Here is a 27,370-nt window from a genome sequence, read left to right as displayed (position 1 = left end):
GCCAGCTGTAATGGCAAGCACAGTAGCACTTTGCTGCTTGTTTCAGCTATTCAAGTGCCTTTAAGCCTCATATTTGTGTTAAGTCTTTGTTTGAAACAGTATACATTTGTGTTGCCCTTAATAGGCCTACGGGAGTTTGGAGACCTTCCCTACCATTAACAGTACTAATGCCATCACATGGAGCCCAAGATAGGAAGAGCTTGCCAAAAGAGCAGAACAGGAAGAAGCAGCACAAAGTGGGACCAAGCAGAACTAAGAGGGAGAATGCTTGTGGTGTGTTGGCACTCTGTCTGTCTGTTCTGCCTGTGTTGATGTTACTTCGTCAGACAGAAACAATCTGTTGATTTTTGTTGATTTCTCAGACAGAAAGTGAATTGAGACGATAGTGCCAGCAATGTGTGTAAATATTCCTGTTGAGCTTTGCTTTCCTAGAAACAGAAACTGTGAAGAGCTCGGGGTAGAGCAGTCCCTGTGAACTGCATATGGAACAGGAGCAGAAAGCTACCTATCTGCAAATCTACAAATCAAAGAGCCAGAAGCAAAAGAGGAGCCATGGGGTTAGGAAGTCAGCCTATAGTTAAGATGAAAGGAAATTTTGCTTGGGTACTCAGTGTTGATTGATGATATTATAATTTACTGTGACCTATGTACTTTCTACTACCCCTTAAAGATGATTGGCTTAAGGATGATTGAAAATTAGCCTGGAGTCAAGATGGAAGAAGACTTGATTTGGGTACTCTATATTGATTGAGGAGATTGTGACTTACTGAATGATATGTTTTGTTTAAGACTATGTGGTCACCTTAGTAATAAGTCATTATGTTATATTATTGCGAATGCTGTGCTTTAGTATCTTGAATGTTTTGCTTTAGTTTATTGCTGAATAAATAGAGAGTTTACTATACTATGTGATTAGATCCTAAAAGTTATTCACAGCAGCAGTCCTCAAGAGAGCTGCTCCCGATTGACTTTACACCAGGGCTTAGCTGAGTCTCCTTGGGCAAGGCACATAATCTTTAATAGCCTCAGTTCTCCTCTTGGATAAAAAGAGGGTGTTGATCTAGATTATCCTGAAGATTTCTTCTGCATTAGTGAGTCTGTGAATAAACAGACTTTATCTAATGATAATAATTATGGTAACAGCTAGCATTCACATGTGGCTATAAAGATCTGCAAAACACTTTACTGAAATTATTTCACTCATCCTCATAACATACATGGTAGATAAGTTATTATCCTCATTTCAGAGATGAGGAAACTGAAACAGACAGAAATTAAATGATTTGTTCGGGGTTATACAACTCTAAATTAATAATGAATAAAGCACTTATTAAGAATTTACTATTTGCAAAGAGACAGAGATACAAATAGGATATAAGAAAGTCCTTGTTCTTAAGGTCCCAGGATCTTTAGGGTGAAGTGGCAAAGCAGAAATTAAAGCCTCTCCTTTAACTGCATTTCCACCAATAAAATCGTGTCAATTTCTCACGTTGGATCAGTTGACATGGCCAAAGATTTTGGTGGTAAGAACTTTTCTTTCTAGGTTTTCCTTAGTTATGACTGTAACTCTTGCAGAAACAGTTGAAAGGCTGCATCTTCAAGGGAGTGTTAGTTCCAAGGATGATGGCCCAAGGGCAGTAGGGTAGAAGCATTGCTATTAGATTCAGGCTCTTAGGTTCACAGTCCTGAGATGTCTCCATGAAAGTCTTAAGGAAGATGGTGGTTAAGTCATCAATGGTGGTCTGGTTTGCCTGGCACATACTGCCGTCTGTTCCTCCCTCTGAGTTCCTTGCTAACTGAAATAAACTGGCTTACATATCCAGAGTGTGGTAATGGGTTGGCAGTTGGTGGCAGTGGCTGGCCCCCTTTTCCACAAGAACTGCTTCTCCAAATGATGACCATAAGGGCTAGGCTGAAAGCAGCTACTCCCAGGGGATGCTATATTCCCCGGGTTCCTGAGCCTATTCCCCTATTCTAGTAAGTTAGTCAACAGTCACAGCTTTAGTTATGAAGAAGGTAGGTCTCCTTTCTACATTTATTTCTTCTGGCAATGACATGCCTGGAGGCTGGTAACAGTTAAACTAATAAGTTTATTGGACCAGATTTGAACTCAGATTTTCATGACTCCAAGTCTAGCACACTATTTTCTACTAAACTTAGCTGTCTTAATCACTCTTTACTATAGCCTCAAAATGGTCCCCCAACTTCCCTCACCTTATATATAAAATGTTCCATTTAAATAACTCAGTATTTTATATTATGATGTCTTAGATTTAATTCCAGCCCTAAATTATATTTCCACATTTTAAGGTCAGACAGGCCATTCCAAACAGTTTTCCTGAGTCATCAACAGTTTCTGTAAAATACAACCACAAATGATCCATTCAATTAGTTTAGGATATTAAAGCTTAAGGAATGCTTTTGGTTTGCTTTTAAATCATAAGATTAGGAAAGGTCTAGAAGTGATGTAATCTAATTCTTACCTCTCTTTTTTTCAATGTTCTTTTCAAGTAGATTTCTTAGCTTTTGGGTCAAAAAATGTTCTATACTCTTTACTCTGATCCAATTGTATCCTTTATCGCATGAGAAATCTCAAACAGTTCCCCCTAAGAGGGTTTAAATTCAATGTCTAAGCTCACCCTGATTCCAGAATGTTTTTCTACTTGTCCTGCTCTATAGTTTGACTTGTTTTATTTATTTGGGGGAGGGTAGAGACCCACTCCAACAATCATATCTGCTAGTTTTTTTTTTTTTCTAAAAAGGCCAGTTTATCTTCCCATGGACATATCCAAGAAACTTTTTGAAATAAAATTTTCAAACACAGATATGATAGTAGCTTCTACATTGGCAGTAATGGGGCCCATTCCCACCATGCAGGTAGGGGGATGAAAGCAGCAGCATGTTCCCTTCTGAGATGTCATTTCTTATATGATCTCTCTTGATATTTGGCTAAAAAGCATGAGAGCTGTCATACCATTATCTCATCGCAAATGCTTTAACCGATTGATATGATCTTTTCCAGGAAGTATTTCTTTTATTTTATTCTATAAATGCTCAAATAATGAAGACAAAATTGAATGGTATAAAATATTTCATGCAAAATTTCCCTCCCATTTTAAAAAATAATTCCTGTCTGTGTGTGAATGAGCAAATAATTCACTGAGACAGTATAGTTTTGGCACAGAGAATTTAGTAGAGTCTGTTAAAGTTAGTCTTGTAATTAATGAAATCCAAAGAACAAATCCTGATGGCCTCATTAATATCATAAAGAAAAAAGCCGATAGGTCCCTAGAGTAATTGAATACTTTTTAATGGGAGTGTCAAATACACTTATATTGACATAAGAACTCTGTGTTTTAGCATAAATGCCATTGCAATATCAAGAAGGTCTTCAAAATTTTCCACTCTTACTATGTTTTTCAAGTGCAAGTTTCCCCCCCCCCCCCTCATCATGAGAATAGTGAAAACTGATTTGTTCCTGGCACCACCACAGAATTATAGATGACACTGGTGATCCAGTTAACCTTGCCATACTTCCATTAAGACCCCAATGGTAATACCTTTAGCTTGCAGTCTAAGGCTCAATTAATATTTTAATTAAGCTGTTTAATGCAGTATTATCATAAGAATTAAGTCAATGGTCAAATACATTTTTTTTAAATGTAGCTGAATAGAACATCACTGAGTAGTTTTCCCAACTACATTCTTTTGCCTTTTTCATATCCTAAATAGTTTTATGATATCACTTATGGAAAATATTTCAATCTATTGATGACACCATATATGAATTTGCCAAGATAAACTGACTAAAGTGCATTGTTGGACAGTTTACAAGAGACACATAGCCTCTTTTTTAATGCTGGAAAATGTTTCATATGTGTCTATATTAATAAAAACCACAATGTGTAAACTAAACACTTTGAAGCTGGGGCTACTGAGTCAACTATTTTGGCTAAATTCTGTCACACAACTGGAAAATTCAGCTCAGCACCTTATTTAATCCACCAGTGAAATGACCAATGTTTATATATTCTATAGACAGTCACAGATAACTTGGCTTAGTGCAGTCTTCCTCCCGTTCTTTCACAGTGTTGGTGGAAAAGTGCTGCCCCAATTTTGTATAATTATGATAGCCAGCTAGAGCCTTATGTTATATTCTTACAAATCAAAATCCCACAATCTTCCTCAAAGCATCACTTTCCTAAGCACCCCCACGAGAATGGACGTTTCCAAACTCTAGTGACTCCATTAAATGGGAATCCAGCTCTGTCCTTAACGTAGAAAGGTCATGCTGCTTTTTAATAGGAGTTTTACAGACTTTTCAACCAAGTAAATCACATACTACAAGAAAATAACAGCTGTCTTCTGGCATATGAATACTGGAGAGAATATCCTGGTATGAATCATCTTCATCATCATAATTGACATTTATGCAGCACTTTAAGATAGGCCAAGAGTTTTTCTCATAACAGACATGTCAACTAGATAATATAAGTATTATTATATGCATTTTAAAGATAAGGAAACTAAGGCTATGAAAACTGTTATTTCCCTGTGATCACAATGGTCAATCAGTTAATCAATAAACATTTATTCGGTTAAGGGATTACCCTATGATCACCATTGCCAGTCAATCAATAAATCAGCATTTATCAAGCACTTAACTATGTGTCAGTCACATCACTAGTCTCTGATGATACATAGAGGAGTGAATGGATTCATACTGTCAATTCTTAGATGTCTGGGCAGAATTCAGAGACCTAGGCTGCCTGACTCTAGGCACAGAACTTCTACCATAAAATATTATTGACCTTGTATTTTTGTAATTCTACCACATTTTTTAAAACCAGTTAATTTTATTTTCCTTTTTATCCAAAATTTCAGCAGATGGATGGATACTTCAGTTTGCTGACAAAGGAAGTAAGCTTCAAGTACAGCTATGAAGAAAAATAAATGACTACGGTATCTGTAGATAATTCAAATCAAGAACAGATCATCACTTAATTACCATTTTCTAATTACAAATCCAGAAGTACTAAGAGCTGGGAAATTAATGATGTGCCCTACAGTATAAATACACACAAAATAGAATTTGCTTCAGCAAGTAAAAGGTGGTTTATAAAATATGAAGATACTAATTCAACTGAGTAAGAAAAAAAACATTGTAATGAATGATATTCAAGTTCAGAAAGCCCACCAAAGGTATGTTAACATAGAAATAATTAACTTCATCTAATTACCAAAGAGAGATTCTCTTTAGCGTTTATTGTTTATTTGTTTTGGGTTGATTTTTTGCACACACAGAAGTTGTTACTGGTATTCTTTTAGCTAGAAGTCATCTTGGTGCATAACCAAATATGTAACATTCGATTCCAAATATAACTACTCATTTAGTGCATTTCCAACTATTTATTATTTTTCTAAGTCATTTTTCATTATTTTAAATTTACTTAAAAGATGGGTTGGCTTCTTTTCACCTTGCGAAGAACACGTGATGATATGATGTCATAATATTTCATTTCAGTTTTCTTGGGAACAATTAAAAAAGAGAGAGACTGTTCAGTTAAAAAAAAGTACCATCAGTTTCTAAAACTATGTTTTAACACTGAATGTTATAACTGGAAGGAATCTTAGAGATGATCTAGTTCAAATCCTTACTCCATTTTTTTAAAGTTGAGAAAATAGAGACCATGGGAACTTAGGAGATTTTCCCACGGTCAAACAAGTCAACAGTCAGGATTTAAAATCAGGTAATTTGAATCCAAGTCAAATGACTTTTTTTTTACTATCCCACACAGCCAACCCTCTAACCCCCACCACCTACTAGATATTTACAGTTCTGTCCAGTAGCTAGACATATTCTCAAAAACTAGAGGAGACTTGAATGGAAAGATCACAAATCTATTTTTGCTTTGCACTATAGTGACTGATGTGATGGGGAAAGGAAGAAGGGCCTGATGAAATATTTAAGAATTAAATTAATATTTATCTGCTTGAGTTTGGAGTGGGTAGTAAGGGGAGGGGATGGCAGTGTATTACTTAATATGGCTCTAATTGGTTATTTAAAAAGCTGAAAAGAGATGCCAGTTACCCACTAGGTTCCCCACAGGGGAACCTTAGAGGCCATCTCATCTGCCTTCCTCCCTCCCCCATTTTCAGCTAGGAAACTGGGGCCCAGTGATATTAGAGTAACTCAAGGTCACACACTATGCTTCTATTTGACTTATCAGGAAATTTATGCTTCCTCATCTCTGACCATGAACCCTTTTCTCCTAAGCTAGCAAATGCAAAACCACAGTCATTGAACAGCATCATAGAATCAAAGAATATCAGAGCCACAAGGCTCTTGGAAGGCACCTAATCAAGACCTTTAACTTTTACAGGTGAGAAAATGAGACCCATTGAACTTACATGACTTTACCCAAGGTCAAGCATGCAGTTTATAGAAGAGTTAAGGCCTGAATTTATTGACTCTGTTCCTCTTTGCATGAGCATAACTGAGAAGTTTACCATGGTGGAATTTATACCCTTAAAATAGCTGTGCCCACATGAAGATCTGACAGAAAAATAAGATTCATTTTAATTTTTCTTTTCCAATTCTGTGGGGGAGAACACTATGTCCTTCTGAGCCACAAAGTAGACCAAGCCCTCTAACTGTTATTCATTTCTATGCTGAACAGAATTTTCCCACTCCATAGAAGCCTTTAGAGTGTTTTTCTATACATATTTACGTCTCACTCTCTTCCTATGTATGGGTTAGAAATTATAATAATTGTGTATTTTAAAAATTGACTCCCTGCATCCTTTCCCTAGTTTCATTGGTTCTTCATTTCACTTGGTGTATGTATCTGTGAGAAAGCAGACTTAGTTGTTTTTCTCCAAAGATCTTTGAAACCTTTAGAAAAATGAGGAATTTTTGCCAGCGTAGCAGGGATTTAAACTGTGTTAAAATGCCAATGTTCCTCAAACAAAGGGAATACAAGAGACTGGAGTTAGGTGTATAAAACAAAGTGGACTGATGTTTATCATGACAGAAAAGGATACAATTTAATAATGGATCATATTCACCATATTTTATTTAGAGAGGCAGGATAGCGTAAGAGATAAGAGCAGTGTCCTTGGAACCATGCTGTCCTGAGTTCCAGTCTCTTCATGTCTGACACATAATGACTATTTGACCCTGGGAAAGGCACTTAACTCTCATAGGCCCCGAGTAACTCTCTATCTCTATAAATTGTGGAGCAGGTAACCATCCACATTGATAGTCCACATTTCTTTGCAGAGTTAACTAACTGTATCACAAAACAAGTCCAAAAATAGTATTATTGGCATTGATATAATGATTTCAACTTGCCATTCCTGACTTTAAAAGCCTAGTTTTGGTTATAGTTTTTAGGAGACCAGGTTGTACTCAGGAATTATTAAATTTATTCTTAGAGCAAAATCCAGTTATTTATCTTTGCTATTTAATGGACTCACTCACGTCATGCTAGAAAGCATCCTGTCTTTACAGACAGCACATTTGTATTCAAAATCCTAGCTCTCTACTTACTATCTATGTGGTTTTCCTTAATCGAAAAATGGCAATGACAATACTACCACCTTCCCAGCACTTCAGAAATGAGCGAGTGGAATAACGTGCATAAAATGCTTTGTAAACCACTCATGATACTGATGTTTCACAGAATGAGTTTCCTCCTATTTCCTCATCACAGAATCTTGACTCTATTAACATGTATATTAATAACAAATTATTATTTATACAACCCTTGGACTAAAAAGCTCTAAGGATTTAAAGATGAAAGACTTAGCGTGTAACATCAGTTAGTTAGAACTTTGAGATTAGTCTCACCACACAGAACAGATCATGATCAGCTTTCATTCTCTCTGACTTCCTCATCTCATCATTCATCTTCACCATCAAAAAAGATGCTTTTGATCTGCAAATTCATCACCTCACATTTCCAAATATTTGCCCAATTAAATGATTTCTACCTTCACAGCATCTCTCTGATACGTCTCCTCTCCAGTCACTTAGGCAGTACTAGTTCAGGGCTTCATTACGTCAAATAGGATCTCATAGCTTTCTAAGTAGTATTCCTGCCTCAAATCTCTCCAAACTCTAATCTATCCTACATTTAGCTACCAAGGTTTTTTGTTGTTTTTTTTCCCCCCACAAATCGAGGTCTATATGTGGTACCCTGTAATGGTAAGGGAATTTGAAGACCTTCCATGCCCCTTGTTAGGCCTAGTGAATTTGAGAATTCTCAAGAACACCTTTTGTTACTCTTTAATTAGGGAGTGGGTCACAAAGGTTGTGATGTCCTCTGATCCTGGAAAAGGCTATATATACTCTGAGGTGAGGTTTTGCTTTGGGGCTCACTTATGGGAAGAGTTGTAGGATTTGGCCAGTTGTATGATTTAACTAGGTAGGTCTGGTAACGAATTGTGTGTGTATGCAATGATCAGACAGCTAGAAACCCAGTCTGTTGTACAGTGTTATTTTCTCTGTCTGTAATTTTGGCTGCTTGTAATCTTTCTATGTATTTTCTGAAGTTTAGGGTGCTGACTTTTTCCCTTGAACTAAGTGAATGGTATATATGTTTGATTAAAGTAGGATTGTTAACCCCTTTTGAGTTGCTTTCCTTCCCCTCCCCCCCCAATACAGTTAGTGAGCTTCAGTGATTCCCTTTGACTCCATGATCAAATACAACCCCTTGGCCCTTCCAGGGGATCAAATATAATTCCTCTCCCCTTTAAAGCTCTTCATAACCTGGTCCCCTTTGACCTTTCTAGCTTTCTGACACTTACTCCTCTCCTCACACACTCAAATTCAACTACACTGGCCTGTTTGCTGCTCCCCATACAGGACATTCTATCAACATTTCAGACCCTATGTCCATTTCTTTGAACTGGCTGTCTTGCTGCTGTTCCTCTCCAGCTCTACCTATCAGATTCCCTGGGCTCCTTTTGCTGGAGATCTCGCCCTGTGATGCTTCGTGACGCGTATGCTGCCTCACCGTTAGACTGCACGTTCAATTTTGGGGATCAATTTTTGCTTTTCTTTGTGTCCTTAGCATTTAGATCAATTCCTGGCATGTAGTAAGCCCATAAAAATGCCTATCGACTTACTGGCTAAAATTACTATCAGGAAAGTCTAGTTAGGCATTTCTACATCTCCAACTGAAAAATGTATTCGTGGCTTCTTGAAGTAAGAAGAAGTGTGTTTCAAAAGAAACGCTATGTTTTTGTGAAATGCATAAGTAATATGGAATGCACAATTCACTAGAGGTCATTGCTAGGAGAAGTCTGATGTAATATTTTTGATAAATGATCTCGAAGAAAGAATACATAACAACATGCTCAAGTTCACAAAGGAAATGTTTTTTATATAATAAAATTATTCCAAAGGGGATAAACTGCAGAAATCTCATAAGCTTGTTTAAGTAGGGAAAAATGGCAATGATGATGATGATGGTGTTGATAACTGACAATTAGGTCATCTAATTTGTACAATTTATCTCATTAGAACCCCGCAACAATCCTGTCACAATAAAACAACTGGTACTATCAATTTGTTTTACAGATGAGGAAACTAAAAAAACTCAAGTGTACATGACATTTCTATGGTCTCATAGCTAGCATTAATTCAATTAACTTTAATAAGTATATGTCTATTAATCACAGCCTCTCAGCCAGTCACTGTATTAGATATTAGAAAAGAAAGAGGAAAAAATATTATAAAGATCGCCAGCTGTCCAGAGTACAATATAAAGGTAAATAGACAATTAACTAATGTGGGTTTTTAATATCAGTGTTCTTGCTGTTATGCTGTATGGCTCTGAGATATCAGGTTTCATAATCTAAGAAGAACTACAGTTGTGAGTCATGGGTAATGAAGAGGTGTGTAGTAAATATAAATAATCTTCAAAAATCACCATTGAAGAAGGAGAAGCATAAAATATATTATCAAAGATGTATGTCAGAAAAGGAAGTAGGGCAGTTATATAGTGAGAATAAGAAATAACCAATGGACAGCCTACAACTCGTATGTCCATGACCATCAAAAAACCCACAGAAAACCCTTAGCATATTTGGTAAAACCCTGTAAAAGATTTATGAGGAAAATGAGGCCAGGAATTCGTCAGGGTGTGAGAATGTGTGGATAGGTAATTATGTACACATTGGATATTCTTTGGAGGTGCTATCCAGATACATGAAAAGACAGGATCACAGGAGTATCAAAGAAGTATTTTAAACAATTAGAAACATATAGTAAGATGCAGAGATGGGATACCAGTTCTAAGATTGTCATAGGATTGATTCTTACCTAAAGTTGGAAGCTAGATGGGATTATTTGCAATATCCATATCTCAAATTCACTTTTTAAATTTAAATTTCACTTTCGCTAAAAGTTTACTTTTATTAGAATGAAAAATGTCGAATGCTCTGAACTTGTTGGGTTTAATTTCTTCCTCTGTATTAAACTTGAAGTCAGCAAGTCCAAAATGGAATGGGTGAAGATGCTTTTGATCTGCAAATGTGAGGCCTTTCCCTCAGCGTTCCATATTGTCCCTAACCTGCATGGCTTCCTTCACAATAATTCAAAAGCAATGCAGCCCTTGAAATTGCCAAAACTCTTTCCAAGGAATCCAGTTTCATTAAATGTCTTCTCCAGATGTTCTGTTTCTATTATCCTTAGAGTAATGAGTTTTCTGTCTTCTGTCCTTTTCCCTTCATGGTCTACTATAGTTTTATTCAGCTTCTAGTTGAGAAATTAATCAGTAGAGCACTTATAGGTAAGTAAAATTGTCAGGAGCTCTAATGAAAACCTGGAGAATGTACCATGTAAGAAGAGCTAGGCATGACCTCTATTTGGTTCTGTCTTAATGAGTATTAACTGTAATAACAGAAAACAGTAGTCTACAGTACTCTCTTTAATAAGACAGTCTATCAAAGAGTCAATTAGTAATTCCATCTGATTCAATAAGCATTATTAAACACTTAATAGTTGTAGACACTGAGGGCATAGACAAGAGTGAAAATAATCCTTCCCCGAAGGAGCTTCCACTCTTCTGGGGGTGGGGGAAATGGGGATAACATGTCATCATATATCTTATATATCATATAACGTGTCATATATCATAACATGTATCATATAATATATTGTGACATGTCATCATATATCATATATGATGATATCATATATAAATATATACATATACACATATATTAAACACATTTGTACACCTGTATGTATGTATCATAATTTCTGGTGAGTGAAGCAGGATTAGAAGTACCCACAATTAGAGGAGTGGAGAGAACCAGGAATGGATTTATGTTATAGAAAGTAATAGAGCTGACTTTTGAATGAAACTAGGGATTCCAAAAAGTGGACTGAGGTGGGGCAAAATTCCAGAGAAGGGGATTATACAAATGCCTATTAAGGAAGGAACTGTCACCCATTCCTCCTTGTATCAGTTTATTATCTGACAAGAATAACTCTTTTTATTAGTTCACATGACATATCTTTATTTTACTAAATAGCACAGGAAACTGAGGTATACTAACCAGTGACTTTGGAATCTTAAGTCATGATGTCATTGACGGTTCTACATGGAAACATACTATTCCCCTGGTCTCATTTATGACCAGTGTTTTATGTTTGAGACATAAGAGTATAGTCTATAGCTAGGCAGTAAGTTCCCCTTCCGCTAAGCTACCAGAAGTCTGAACAGAAATCAAACCCTTGACCTTGGCCCTTATCAAGATGTTCTAACAGAACAAAGCTAATCAAACTAGACAGAAGTTGTAACAACTTAAAGTCAAATGCTTGGGTGCAGCTTATGTGCTGGAAGAATTACAATCAATGCTGAGTGTATCTGCATGTAGATAGCTGATGAGATTAAAATGTGGCAAGTTTGATGAAAACAATCCCCTATCATGAGTGCAGGCACAGTATCCCATTGAACAATCTCCCAGTCACCATATTAAGATTTATTTTAAACATTTTCACACTACACATTTGTTCAGTGTCTTCTATGTTTGGAAGCCTAGAGACTTTAGTCATTCAAGGAGATGAACAAATGAAAAAAAAAAAAACAACTTATTTCTAGGGACGAATGCAAATAAAAGCAGAAATCATGGATAGTATACTTTAAAACAAAGGCTGCCTCATTTTTATACATTTCTATTTTATGAAGAAGTGGAGTCCATGACAAATAGTATATCCTGATTTTCCCTCCTTTCTTTGGTGCAATAAACCATTATGAACTTCTTAGACTTCAACATAATTATGTGTGGCACATCTCATAATTGCTTGTGCTTCTTGGCAGGCTGGTTGAGCCCCCAGTTCCCTTAAATCTTTGAAAGTAATTGCTGACTTCAGTAAAACTTATTAGTGAAAGCAGAGCTGCACAACAATAAGTCTCCTGCCACTGGCTTTTGCCAAACTGATTCATGTAAATGGTGTGATGTGGGGCTCTTGGAATGTCTCTTGCCTTCCTTCATAGTTCTTCCATAGAAATGTTGCACTGTTTCAAGGGAAAATGGAAAGGAAAAGCACATGGGTACAACCAGAAGAGCAGATCTAATAGGTTCTGACTTATGATCCTGAATCCAGTATAAAATACAGTTGGAAACACTTCTTCACTGAGAAATACTGTGATGAGCAGTTTAGTCTTGTATGCAGCTATAACTGTGATGAGACTTTGACAGACAGGATACTTTGCAATGACTCTAGTACACCTTTTGTGGCATGAGAAGGCAGAAAGCCAAAAGTCAACTTTTTTTTTTTAATCGCCCAAGAAATGTATCAACCTGATATGTATCATTGATATGACACTGTACTGTTAGAATTTAAAGGAAATTTCCCTGAAATAAAGAAAATAGTCAGGCTCCATTAGACTTCTTGGGTGGATATCACTTTGCAGATAAAAAATGGAAGCAGTCCAACGTTGCCCAGATTAGTGAAGTCATTTTGCACTACGTAAGACATCACAGTACTCTCAACAAGGGGGGCATTCAAAGGATGCAGGATGCTGAGCTTTCCAAAAATCCACTAAGAAAGCCAATGTGTTTCCTTTTTCATTGACAATCTAGACATACCATCACATGCATCTGAGTGTATTTTCTTTTCTTTCTTTTTTGGGGGACAGGGAGTAAGAATTCGCTTATCATGAAACTAGAAAATTACACTAAAATTCACATATTAACTACAGAATCTTTAATGAACACATCTCCCTTTGGGCCTTCACGTGGTGATGAAATTTTAGTATTTTGCATTGAAAAAGGTATTCATTCCTTTCTTCCACTTTTTATTTTTTCATAAAGTCTACAGAAAGTTACTTGAATTAGCAGTGTCTCAAAGGCTAAAACAATTTTTAAAAAGAACAACCAAAAATCTCATTAAATATTTCCAAAGCACATATGTAGGTTTGTTGTTTTTTTTAAATGAAAGCAATTTACAGTAGATTTGCATATCTTTTATGTTGAAAATATATTCCAAATGTCAAAAATATTAAAATGCTAAATCTCATCTAACAAAATTCCAAATAGTGTCAGCTGTCTTTGGACAAAGTCAGATATAAAATAATAACTTCCCTTTGGTTGCACCTGTACTCTATTTCCAAGGTACATCTGTCATTTTATTTTAACAGACTCTAACAAGATCCTTTAATCGCCATCTGTGTCTCTTCCTTGCATGCATTTTAGGCTTTATAGCTACCAAAATGATTCAAATTTAGGGCTGAACTTGATTAAATTTGACAATAACAATATAAACATATACAATAATGTGGAAAGACAAGTAACATTTTAATAATAAAGTCTATTTGGTAATAAATCAGTCATGATTGAAGGTGTTAGCTGCATTCTACACATCTAACTGCATATCAAAACAACTTGGTAAGAATGATTTAAGTTCTTCCTTTGGGGAGATAAGCATTATTTACTGATTCCAAAAAGAACTGAATATATTTAGAATGAAACCAAACTGTGTTTTTACAATGAAATTGCTATTCATTTTATGAAGTTATTAAACTTAAATCCAAAATTGTCTCCTTTTTATAAAGTAACTGTAGAAACTATATTCCAAAGTACATGCCCTTCAATAGTCCCAAAGTAAGTTTTTCACATGGTTAAAATGTGAGCAAGATTCATTGAGATGTGAATTTTTATCCAGAGCATAGATTAAGTCTTTTCTCTATTCTTTCTGCTATATAACACCACATCCCATCATTCAAACCAATAGTAAATGGATTTTAAATGATAGTTTTTACAGGTATCCTGTTGTTTCATGCAACTAAAACTTTAACTTCATTCTGATAAAGTAGCTGATGACAAAAGGACTGAAGAGAAGAGTTATAAAAGACTGTGCAGGACCGTATCTGAATCTGCTCAAATTTTTGGAGCTCAATGTTAAATTTCCAGGGTGAGTATTTAAGTCTCTGATATTGACAAACATTACAAAGCAGTGCTTGATTTATTGTTATGTTGATTATCTAAACTTACATGATAGAAAAATGTTAATAATGAACTTTAAAATTAAAAATATATCGTGCATGCAACAATACTGTGCACCTATCCTTTGATCCAATGATAATACTATTAAGAACAGAAGAGGTCAAAGACAGAGGGAAATGGCCCATAGGAGAGACTGACCCTTGGACTTGAATTTCCAGGCCTTTCAATTTGGCTTCTTTGGATAAAACAGTTTATGTTAGCAGCAGTTAGGTAGCACTATGGAGGTGGTGATGATCCCCTAGTCAGAATGACCCGAATTCAAATGGTTCCAGACACTTCAGGATGGGTCTTGTATAGGAGGTAGCTTTAAAGCTAAGCCTTGAAGGAAAGCTAGGGATTCTTAGCAGCAGAAGTGGCATGGAGATAGTCTATGAAAAGAGGGAAATGGGAGCTAGAAAGCCACATACAAGGAAAAGTAAGTAGAACAGTTTTGATAGAAGGGAGATTGGGTAAAGGTGAAGAAGATGAAATAAGTCTGGGATGATAAATGAAAAATACAACATGAAGAGTTTAAAATGCCAAATACATGACTTTGAATTTAATGGTTTGCAATATCTTTTTTTCCCAAACCTGTGAAGCAAGTGGGGCAAGTATTATCATTAATGATAAAAAAAATAAATGTATCAGAGAAAAAAAACAAAGAAACCTGCATTGATATCTATATCAAATGTTTTTGGACTTAAGGGGTTAAAGCATTTGTTTACCAGTTTAATTAACAATTTTAGCGTGTACAGTAGCTAATTCAAGTTATTATGGGAACACAACACTTTAAAAATATATATTTTAAATTACCTTTTTTACATTCATAAAAAAAAGTGAATGAACACCATTCCTACAGCAATTTAGAATTATGGACCTTTCAAAGGGACTGAATTAACTCGCTCTTAAAGGTCCTGTGACATCAAGTTGCCCCCTACTACTGTATAAATCAAGCCATCAACTGAAGAGTTCAAAATCATATTTTAAATCCCTAAGTGGAACAGAAGTCCTGAATACTTACAAAATTGGCTGGCTATTCAGGCCTGTTCAATTTCCCACTTGTTCTAGTCCACTTTTATGTGGATATATTTGAGAAAGGTTTCAGCTTCCTCCTCCCCTGCCCCAACCCAAGTACCCTGGTTCCCTAGTCATAGGTCAAATTTGTGGAATTTTCTTCTCTATTCCTTAGCATAACAAATATTTGAGGGTGGGGAACCCACTAAATGTATTTCACTATAAGAATTTAGTTGCCTATGTGAACTATGTTTCTTGAACCTGACATTTTTTTTGTGCTTCTTGGAGGGCAATTGGGGTTAAGTAACTTGCCCAAAGTCACACGGCTAGTAAGTGTGTCAAGTGTCTGAGGCCAGGTTTGAACTCTGGTCCTCCTGACTCTATTCACTGCGCCACCTAGCCACCCCTGAAACCTGACTTTTGAAACATACTGAAAAATAACGCATATATATGTATATGTAGGGTATAAATATCAACTATAATCAAATGTTTTCCTTTCTTATGCAAATTCACTAAACAACAAGTTCTTACAAGTATGACACATGAGAACATATTAAACATGTGGTTTAGCAAATGTGTAAGGAAAACTTGCCAAATTGCATATTTGCAAAGGAAACAAGCTAAGTAGCCATAACGGTTTTATTGGTCTCTAGAAAACTGTCAATGGAAAGATTATTTCACTCAAATACAATTTTTCCACCTGAAATGGCACCCCTACTTTTTCAAAGGAATCCTGAAGTTTTGAAACAGGGGATACATCTATAGATCATTAGCTATAAATCAAAATTTCCTATCAGTTCATAGTAATGAGAATATTAATTAGAAACTCTTCTATAACTTAATCTTCCAGGGTTGCTGTGGTGAATTTAGGGGGTAAGACAATTATCCATGGTCACAAAGTTTGTATCCTTAAGACATAGGAGTTAAATCTAGGCCTCCATAGCTCCAAGGATATCCTCTATCCACATGTCTTCTCAAAATAGGACACAACTGAGAAGCCAGGAAGCCAGAGAAGGACGGGAAAATTGTAGTATGTTCTTTTTCCACGGACATACTAAGGAGACAACTATTTCCTCTATATTTTATTTCTGCATAGTATTCTTGCTACTCATTGCTATATTTGAAAAGGAAAAATTATTGAAAGATCATTTTGGAAGAGCTTTTTCTTTTTTATTTTTACTGTGGGTCTTTAAAGGCAGAAATAAGAGAAATGGTTGGTTATTTCCTAACCTGTGTTGAGGCAATCTAATGCATGTTCCAGACAGTATCTGATGAGAAAAATGTAAAAAAAAAAAAAGAAGTCGGTCCAATGTTCCATCTTTCTAATGACTAAGCAATATCAGCTGTGTCTAATCTGATAGTACACCATTACAAGAAGCAAAAGGAAAATACATATTTGAAAGAAAAACAGTTGATTCCATAGTGATATTTGGGTATAATCCTTAAGTCCTTCATTTCTTTGGTGTCCTAATTTTATTTATGGATGTGTTTATATCCATTGTAAATATGGTAATGTGTGTATAACTATGTATCTAAAACAAAAGAGAGAATATGGGTGAAAGGATAAAGGAATTTCCAGATGGTGAGAGTGATCTCAAAACGTCTGAGCAGAGCATGAGAAGCGGTTCCAATTTACGGTGTATTTACCAGACTTACTATCTATATAAACAGGCTGTGTGTTTAACTAACCTTTTCCTAAGGGCTCTGAGCTCTGTTGAGCAGAGCTGTGTCTAGCAAAAACTTGAAAAGGAATGTTGATTCAAATGGCTTCTTGGAGATAAATAACAAGAAATTATTTTTCTAATTAGATTTTTCAAGCTGGAATGATGGTTTTACAGCTAATTTTAGAACTGCTGAATTTTTCTCACTTCGGAAGGGGGAACTATGCAGAGATGAGCCTAACTTATTTTGTCTTCCCACCTGAGCCTCAAATATAGGACACTTCATTTAATGATTTCCCTCCATCCTCTTTCCATGAGTTCTATTATTCTTAGTAGAAATCCTTTCAAAGTTTATTTCTTTTATCGATGCCCTGATTTAATTATGGTCAAAGCAGAGAAATGCTCTTTTAATCTGGACTTCATCACACCGATACTTTTTTCTGCTAGAATAAAAGAATTTTTTAAAGAAGTGTGGCTGTCAAATATTCCTGGAATCAATGTTGTTTAGTTGCATGGTAAGCATGGGTGCTTCAAAATAAAAGCAGGAACATTGTTACTACTTTTTGCTGTACTACCAATTAACACAGCTTCTCAGCAATTCTCTTGTTCAAACATTGCATTATCAAGTAAGGGAAAAAGTGAAGTGTGACATTTCTGGAAGACATTTCAATGTCTTTTCCAACATTTAGTAGAACCTCTGTATGGTTGCTGTTATTATCTACCTGCATGTCTCTCTTACCTTTCCATTTGTTATTAGCATGGGCTCAGCAATGATGTCTTCATTAGTGACTTTATGACTATTATTGATTTGTTCATGACTTTATTAATGGGGTATATGGGGTGTTCAAGGAGGACTATCATGTCTGGTGTGAGGGCTTGCAAGCCCTTTTCTGGGCTGCTCAGCCCCCATTGGTGTCTACCTATCACCCAACTCTCACCTATGGTTCCAAGAAATTTAGCATGAGCAGCATCCATACCCTGGTAAAAACATCTCAACCAATAGGCTAACCCAGGTTGAGGCTAACTGACAGGCCTCAAATACATTGCTGAGTCAGGGGGTGTCTACCCCAAGAACATGAATAATTCCCCAAGCAGGATGCATGGATGAGAACAATATGGATCAGTGTCCATGGAGGCAACTGAGGTAGGTGTTAAGGAGTGCCAAGTGCTTGGTTAGACAGTGAAGCTGCCAAAGGCATCCACTGCATCCCAGGCCATCTTCAGTGGCCTTGATTTTTGTCTTGCCATTGGATATCAATGACTTTGGAAGAAAGACTGAGGCTTGTAACTCTGTGAGACTCTGCCTCACTTAATTTCACTTCACACACAAGTCACGACCTCACCTTCATGATGTCATGGGTCCTCTTTGAAAATGAAGGGCTTAGGCAATAAAAAAGAAACCTGGGTCCAAAGTCTGAAAATGGTCAGGGAGGAAGACTACTTAATTCATTAATCTGGAATCCAGAATAGCTCCGGGATATGTTTCTTGGTAGAATTCAAAATTAGCTTAATTACTTTTTTCATTTTTAATATTCTGTGACATTTTTCTCTGTATTTTTTGTTACATTCCAAATTGGAAACTGTTTCCCTCCCTCCCTACCCTTCACTAGAGAAGGCTAGCATTTGACACAGATTTATAAATAAATGTGAAATTGTACTATGTTGTAATTCTATTCATCAGTTCTTTCTCTGAAGGTGTATGACATCTCCCTCTATATATATAGATCCTTTATAGCTGATTTGATTGGAGCATTCAGAATAACTTCAAGGAAAGTCTACTTCATTGAGAAAGTTTATAAACTTGTCTGTAAGATATCCTATTTATGTGTTTCTGACTACTCATATTCTGACTGGAATATCCTCATCCTGCAACATTGATTGGATGCTTTGACTTTTTTAGCCTGGAGCATCTATCCTCCCTTATTAGTGAATTTCTCTTAAAACCTCCATTTTGAGTAGGGGAAAAGGTCAGTAATCCTTAATTTCCCTCCAAACTTTTCTTTTGCGTTTCCTGATGTCAACACTATGCCCCTGTATAGCTACTTTCCTTTTCCAGCCCCACTCCCTTCTCTTATTATCTTTTGCTATTAGAGTACAGGCCCATTAAGATAAAGTACTGTATCTTATCTTTTCTTGTTTTTGTGTTCCCTGCCCTTAACACAGTACCTAGTCCACAATAAGTGCTTAATAAATGCTCATTGTCTTGCTTGCCTGGTCACACTCTTTTTTGACTTTTATGACATAGCTCTCTCCTCATTATCTTCTAGTTTAGATTACTGTCCTTATCCTTCCTAACCCCCAAGGGTCCATAGTAGGCCTTCTTGTCTTCCATTTTCTTCTCTCCAGGGGTAATCTCATCTATTCTCTGACTTCTATTTTTATTTATATTAATTGTGATCACTGGCTCAGGAGTCTGTGGTGTCAAGGGACTGAAATCCTGCTTCTGATACTTCAGTGTTTTCAAATTAGGGGAAGGCTTTTAACCTTTCTGGATTACAGTTCCATATTTATAAAATGGGGGAGGGGACTGGATGGCCTCTGGGGTTCATTCCATCCCTAGTTCTACAAGCTTATGAAATCTCATCAATAACACTAACTCATTGTTATCATTGTTAGGCATTCAGGACATATTGTTTGTGATTTAAAAGAAGTTTATCTACATAAAAAAGTGTAAACTATAGTAGTTCTGAACTAAAGACTGAATTTATTGAACAAATGAAATAGGCTCATTTGACCATAAGATATTGTTCCCCTCGGCTCTCTTCTTGATGTCCTCTCTCTATATAGCTGTCTCTAGCGGTTAGTTTTTTTTTTTAATGAATGAGATTAGTTAGTACAAAATCTAATGTCTTTAGTTCTTACTGACTCCAGTTTAATCAAATTTTTACTGTTCCAAAATATTTTCAGCTGTGTACAAAACTTTACTTTGGCATTTTCTAAATCATCAACCCCACATTTAAGAATTCTCTCTCTATGGCTAAATTGTCTGCTATTGGTCCAGTCTACATCTGTTAGTGGCAAGCTTTGGGCTGGTTATTAGTCTGAAATTCTGAATCTGTCTTTATTTACTGTGCTCCTTGAATAACTATAACAATACAATCATTTTATGATTGAGATTTAAGCATCTAAAGCTTCTGCCCTTTAAACCAAGATTAAAGGCAGATGTGTTATGGACCATTATTAGCTTCTCAATCATTAAAGTCATGGAGAGAATTTTTAAAAGGGTCTCCATAAATACACTTGATTTCAATGTGTATGAACAGTTGATACTAATTACTATTCTATGACTTGGACCCAATGTTTGCATCAATCACATGTGGCATATGGCAAGCATATTTACCACAGACATTCTCTTTGGGGATTCTAGAACCTTTAAATGCCTAATTAAGTAATGAAGATCCTTAAATACCTATTATAGATATTTGTAGATTATACTCAACTTTTGTTTTAGGCATGTACCTTAGAGGTCCAAAGCAAACATCCATATTCCAAATCTTAAGCTTGTCATATTAAGGATAAAAAGCAAACATTTGTTTTCCTTTACTTATACAAAAATGTTTAATGCAGATGTCAGTGCCAGAGGAGACAGGGAAAAGAGAGCATTTCTCATTGAACTACATCTGTACAGTATATATTTTTCTGTTATATAGGAATGCTACATCTGCCCTCTCATCCTTCTCCCTTCCTGCTTTTAATGTCCTTTTTGTGCATAAGCCTACTTAGCTTCAGACACAAATCGATGAGATACATTTTCAAAGTATTCTGATGTTTTTCTTATGAAATGCTTAACACAGACACAGGCCTAGTCTTCTCAATTCTACTAATGACCCTTTAGCCTATTTCAAATCCATTCTTAAGAAGCAAGGCCTATTCCAGCTACTTTTAAGTCTTGATTATATCAGTAGTATTTTACTCAAGTGCATGAAAGTACAATTATTTTCATTTATGGCATATATGTGCATACACATATGTAAACTTTTATAAATAAATATTCATATATACATGCATGTTCACATACATTCATGTATACATATATACATATACATACATGCATATATACATACACATACACAACTGATCCTTGCAGAGAATAACCTTGATTGCTTTCCTCTGGACCCTGTTTAGCTGACCAAAGATAGGCTAACAAGAGTTTTAGTAAGGACAGAAGAAAAGAAAGCAGTCTTTCACTAAATATCACTTACTACAAATACCTCATAGGAATCTTAAATATTACATATGGAAATACATTTCATTATTTGGAACTTTAGATAACATACACATGGAAACACACAAATACATGTAAAGTTCCAAATATACATATACATAATAGAGGTTTCTAAATATATACATACATATTGAGTTTATTGTCTCCTAAAACCTTTAGATCTCTTCCATATGGTCTGCTATATTCCTGCCTCTCCAGTCTTGTACTTGCACTGGAAAAAAATCTACCAGAGTGGAATTTTTAATTTATTCATACTAAATTTCTCACTTAATTTAGTACAATTTTCTAGCCAAATCTTGGCTCGGTCATTGAGTATGATGGCTTTCCTCCCCCTACTTTGTGTCATCTACAAAATTTACACACGTGATATTTAGCTACCCCTTTAGTAAAGTCACTGAGAAGAAAAAAAAAAGTGAAATTGCAAAGAGCCAAGTGGAGACATGTGGTCTGTCGACTCCTCTGCAGGCCTTCTCCTAAGCAGACATGGAGCCACTAAGGACAACTTTTTGGGTCCAATCATTCAACCATTTCCCAATTCAGAACACTGTACTGTTATCTAGAAAACATTTCTAGGCATTATGAATACTCTAAGCGATTTTTGTAAATGTTCTCATAAAATCTAGATAACTTATATTTACAGAATTTCCCTGATATACCAATTCAGTAACTGTTTAAAAAAAAAAGGTTAGTTTGGTCCATAGGCTACTAAATGGTGCAATATCTAAAGAGTGGGTGGGTATCTAGGTGGTGCTATGTAGCTGGGTGTACAGTGGTTACAGATAAAAGTACCCCGCCTGAAGTTAAGGAACTCATCTTCCTGAGTTCAAATTCAGCCTCAGACACTTACAAGCTGGGCGACCCTGGGCAAGTCACTTAACACTGTTAAAATGAGCTGGAGAAGGAAATGGCAAACCAGTTTAGTACCTTTGCCATGAAAACTCCAAATGGGGTCAGAAAGAGTCAGATATGTATGATTAAAAATGACTGAACAATAACGACAAAGAATAAGTTTGGATACAGGAAGATCTGAGTTCAAAAACTATCTCAGACACTAGCTGTGTGACCTTGGTCAAGTTAACCTGTTTTGGCCTCAGTTTCTTTATTTTTAAGATGGAGATAATAATAGCAGTTACCTCACAGGATTGTTATGAGGACCAAATGGATTAAAGGGGGTTTTGGGTGAGCTTTTAAGTGTTTATATAAATGCTAACCATTGTTACAAGTCACATTGGTCCTTGTGATCACTGCTTCTTGTTCTATATATTCATTAACCATTTAATTGTTGCTGTTGTTCATCTTCATTCTTGAAGAGGACCAAGGACTTCAGGAGGGTGATATCTTGACTTCCAGGTAAACTGGATTTAAGTGGGGCAGGGTTATGCATAGTCATCAGCTTCACTCTCTCCTCCAGAGAATCTTTTCCTCCCAGACTGATTCTTTTGAGAAGGCAAACTAGGCCATCTTTTGCTTCAATTCTTATCTAGCCTTTAATCACTGAATGGGTTTTACTTTTTAATCTTAGGTCTTTCCCAGGTCTCATTCTATCTGAGGAAATACCCATTAAGTAATTAAAAGCAAGGTAAGAAAAAGAGGCCTAGTTTACCTTCTCAAAAAACAAAAACAAACAAACAAACAAAAAACCAAATCAGTCTGGGAGGTGAAGACTCTCAGGATTCTGGCCAGAAGAGAAATATTTGCTATTTGCATTCACTCTGAGCCATCAGAACCCAAGCTACAAGCAAGTGAGGCTTGGGCCTGGACCTATTATTGGCCAGTCAGTGAGAGCCAGAGTGATTTGGCTCCATTTGAATCCCAATGGGCTATATCAAGGTCTGTTTCTACAGAGCTATATTTCAAGAAATCCTAAATGAAAATTACATGAGACAGGACAGTTAAAATGAAGATGAATGGAGAGAAGAGCAGCACTCCCCTAGATAAGAATGAAGAGTTCCTACTTGCCTTTACAGCACATACACAGTTAAGGCACTTCCACCTTCTCTGTGGCATCTAACAATTTAATAATATTGGTGTAAAGGAAGGGTTGTTATCCTTTCCATGTCACGTGTCCTTTTGGTAGTCTGATGAAGCCAAACCATTCCTTCTAAGAACAAAGTTTTTAAATAATTGGAAGAAATGCGAAAAGTCAGTTAGAGGTCAATGAAGATAATGATATATTTTTCCCTCATTCAAGTTTGTGTATCTCTTGAAATCTAGGGTTCCACAAACATTAGATTAAGAACCCATATCCTAGACCAAAATCCTTCCTTTCTTTGAACAAAACCTCTTTCATCCATTCAAAAAAATTATTCCCGATTCCTTGAAAGAGAAAAATAGGGATAATTTTGATGACATAATTTTTTGAAAGAAAAAACATAAAATCGAGAGACCTGTTTGCCAAAGTTGTCTGTCAGTGTCATAAATTAATTTTCCCTCAGAGTTCAATTTGAAGAGTGGTTTCTTATGGATGGTAAAGTCCTCTAGATGCTTATATTTGAAGATGGAATTTTGCTAGAATATTGCCAAACCTCAGAGAAAAGATCTATAACCGTTCAAGTCACTTTATCTGAACCAACACAAAGGAAAAGCCAAGATAATATAGAATGCCTACAATCTACAGAGTTTTTCTATAAGTATTTATATTTTGAAAAAAGACTGCAAATGGACAAAGATTTAGGTTTGGAATTAAACCAGAAGAGAGTGAGCTGCATTATTTTTGTGATGTTGCAAAGCACCTTTAATGAATGCAAACTTCACTTAGAAACTAAGGTTGATCTTTTTAATACCAACATGCAACCAATGTTGCAGGGCTATAAGTCACAGAAATCTATAGTTGTGGAAGAATTAAAAATTAGTATCACTCAGATGGCAATGGAAAAGTATATGGTATTGGTGAAAACAAGCTACAACATATAATATATGAAGAATTATGAGGAAAAAACACAGAGTAAAAGAGGCCATTAAAGAAATCTTGATCAAAACAAAGCAAAAACATGGGCACATATCAAAAGAGAGGGATAACCAATACTGATCATGTGTTCCACTAGCATTATTAAAATTTCAGCAGAAAAAGAGAAAAGTCCTCAGTACATCAGGAAAATTTCTTTAGAAACTTATAGAATAAGCAAGAATAGCATAGATCAGGCAGGCATGGATGGGCTGTAATTTGCATTGTCGGAGGTAATATAGACATTGATAAAGATCTTAGATCCACTTGAGAGCTAGAAAATTCTGCTAGAAATCAAAGTCAAGATCACTGTCTTATAGCTTCCAAATTCCTTTTCTTCCTGCTTTTAAAAATTGACACTTCAGTTGCTTTTTTTTCCAGCCCAACTGTTAGTTACCTATTCTTCACAGTATATCAAAGATCACTGACAGAGGTTGAGCAATTCCAACTGCCAGTTCCTTTTAGTACACAAAGGTCTCATTCATTTGGTCTTGATGACTTGGACTCAGGGAGGGGAATTACTGTTCTCATCTATTTAAGCTCCACTCAAGGAAAAAATTCCTCATAATTATGGCTATACAAAATTGGAATGGAGTGACTCAAGAGGTCATTAATAAGTAGCAAGATGATTACTTGTTAGGCATGTTGTAAGACAGTATTTTTAGTCAAGAACAGGTAGGACTAAATGACTATGAAATTCTATGATTCTGTAGTGGGTCATTTTATAGACAATCAATTTTTTATTTTGGAATTCGCAAAATTATCAACACCAAATTTAATGCATTTGTGTAAAGGTTGGGTATGTGAAGCATACTAAATAGAATGACTCAGTATCAGAATGTTTTCATATATCCTGTATTACAGTGTACCACCCTTACCCTATTTTACAAATAAAAATATGAAATTGCATCTATCTTCTCTGTACCCAGGACAGAATATCCTACTCCTCTCTACTTAATTAGTTAAAACTCTCATTCCTTCTTACCTGGTTTATAGTAATAGCTTCCTTACTAATCTATCTACCATCAGTTTCTTATACTATCCTATTCTCTTACCAAATCTAACCTTTATTCATTCTATATTAAATTGCAAGTTCCTTGAGGAACTTAAACTCAGCATGAAGTAGCACGTCTGGCACACTGCGGATACTTAGCATATATACTCAATGATGAATTGATTGATTTTACCTCTGCCACATGAAACTTCCTGATATATCACTCTGATCATGACACAACTGAAATCACATTCTGCCTTGTATTATAATTGTCTTGTACCTTTTGACTACCTATTAGATTGTACATTCTTTGAAGGCAACAATAGTGTCTTCTTTTTCTATGCCCATCTCCTAATACACATAGATTCCTATTAAATCATTTTTAGAAAGAATTAAATCATAAAATTAAACCATAATTAAATTAAATATTTAATCATAATTAAATCATACTAGTTAAATTACCAGATAATATAGAAAATATATCTAACTTAAGAGAGAAACAGTAAATCTTTGAGGAACACTGGAACTATCTGGAAACTTGAAACTTTTCATTACTGACTTGCTTCTATTAGAGATATACTTAATTGTCCTCAACAGATGTATTCTGGAAAAGTCAGACTTAGGAATGCAATACAATTTTGCAAATTATAATTTAAAAATAATTCTAATACACATTATTATTAATACTAAGTAAGACTATTCAGAAGTAAGAAGTTCAAATCATAGGCTGATACTTATTATCTGGGTGACCATGGACAAGTTACTTATCTTCTTAGATCCCAGTTACCTCATGTATAAAATGGAGGAGTTGGAATACATAGCCACTGAGGTCCTTTTCAGTTCTAAATATATGATACAATAACAAAGTACAAAAAAATAGGAATAAAAAAGTCTGCCAGAGTTCATCTAAGAATTAGAAGGCTAAGGATGTATTTTCTGAGTATTTTCATATTCCTCAATGCTAGCCTCTGAATTGATGTCTATTTCAATATAACAATTTAGTTCTATGTTTTTAGATATTTCTATTAAAGGAAATATTTCTATTTATCTTATGTCATATCCCTTAACTGTTTTTAAAGGTCACAGTTAAGATTGGAAGGTGGTTGTTGATATTTTGATTAGTATTTTTGTAAAGTGAAGTCTGGCTTAATTTTCCACACATTTGGATATTAGGGGCTATTCAAAAGATAATTACTGAAATTTATTATTTGTTTAAATGAGCCTTTCCACATAAATTTTCCTTAAAGTGCTTTATGTTCAATTTTTACAAAAGGTATCTATTTTTCCCCAGTGGAAAAAATCAAAGCAATGTATTTTAAATTTTTATTTTTAATCTTCTATTTCCTTTCATCATAATATATTTTTAAAGTTTCATTTGTGTATGTTCCAGGCCCAAGGCAATTTGGATTGAAATTCAACAAGACAAAGTTCTCTTTCAGAATGAAAATGCCCTTCGATAACACGATAGAGTCTTCAGACCTGCCTTGTGTCAGATGTTCTTTAAAATTGAGCAATCCATCTCTTCCTGTGAAATGCATTATTTTAAGAGACCTTTTCATATTTGCTGTGTTGCAAGTTATTGGATTTCCCATTAGCTTGTTCACTGGTAGCTATCAGATTATCACTAAACATGAAGAAAATTCACTATACTGGCAACTTCCCATATTTGTACTTTGGGGAGATATTCATATGTCTTGACTCACAAGAGGAAAAGAAAAGAAATCTTAAAGGTCAGTGCATTTGGACAAGACCTCCATTTAGAAGATTTAAATATGAATGTTTTCTTTTTTCATTAAAACACATATATGTACACACACACACACAGGCATAAGCCAAAGTGAGCAAAGCAACACCAAAACCATATCAAATGACCACTGTCACCACCAAATATAAAAATCAAACTAAAAGTTAATCTCTTTTAGTACATGCTAGTTATGACTTGGAAAGAAAACCTGAAAACACACCATCTCATTCCAACATCAGAAACTTTTAGGTGCATTGGACTCTGCATCTCTCTATGGGCTTTTCAG

General features: G+C 35.5%; 1 protein-coding gene and 1 non-coding gene across 4 annotated transcripts in view; one reads left to right on the top strand and one right to left on the bottom strand.

Annotated features, from left to right (window-relative positions):
• Window positions 1-27,370, bottom strand: part of GPC6 (glypican 6) — a 1,314,810-nt gene that overhangs the window by 878,330 nt on the left and 409,110 nt on the right. The window lies entirely within an intron of this gene.
• Window positions 23,300-23,425, top strand: LOC138145735 (U6atac minor spliceosomal RNA). Its single transcript, XR_011164299.1, has one exon. It is a non-coding gene; the product is annotated as a U6atac minor spliceosomal RNA (small nuclear RNA).

Source organism: Petaurus breviceps, unplaced genomic scaffold (genome assembly GCF_028583685.1).
Source record: "Petaurus breviceps papuanus isolate PSGF00001 unplaced genomic scaffold, PetGlider_PUasm1.0 90743, whole genome shotgun sequence".
NCBI lineage: Eukaryota > Metazoa > Chordata > Mammalia > Diprotodontia > Petauridae > Petaurus > Petaurus breviceps.
This window is presented reverse-complemented; position numbering and strand designations above follow the sequence as displayed.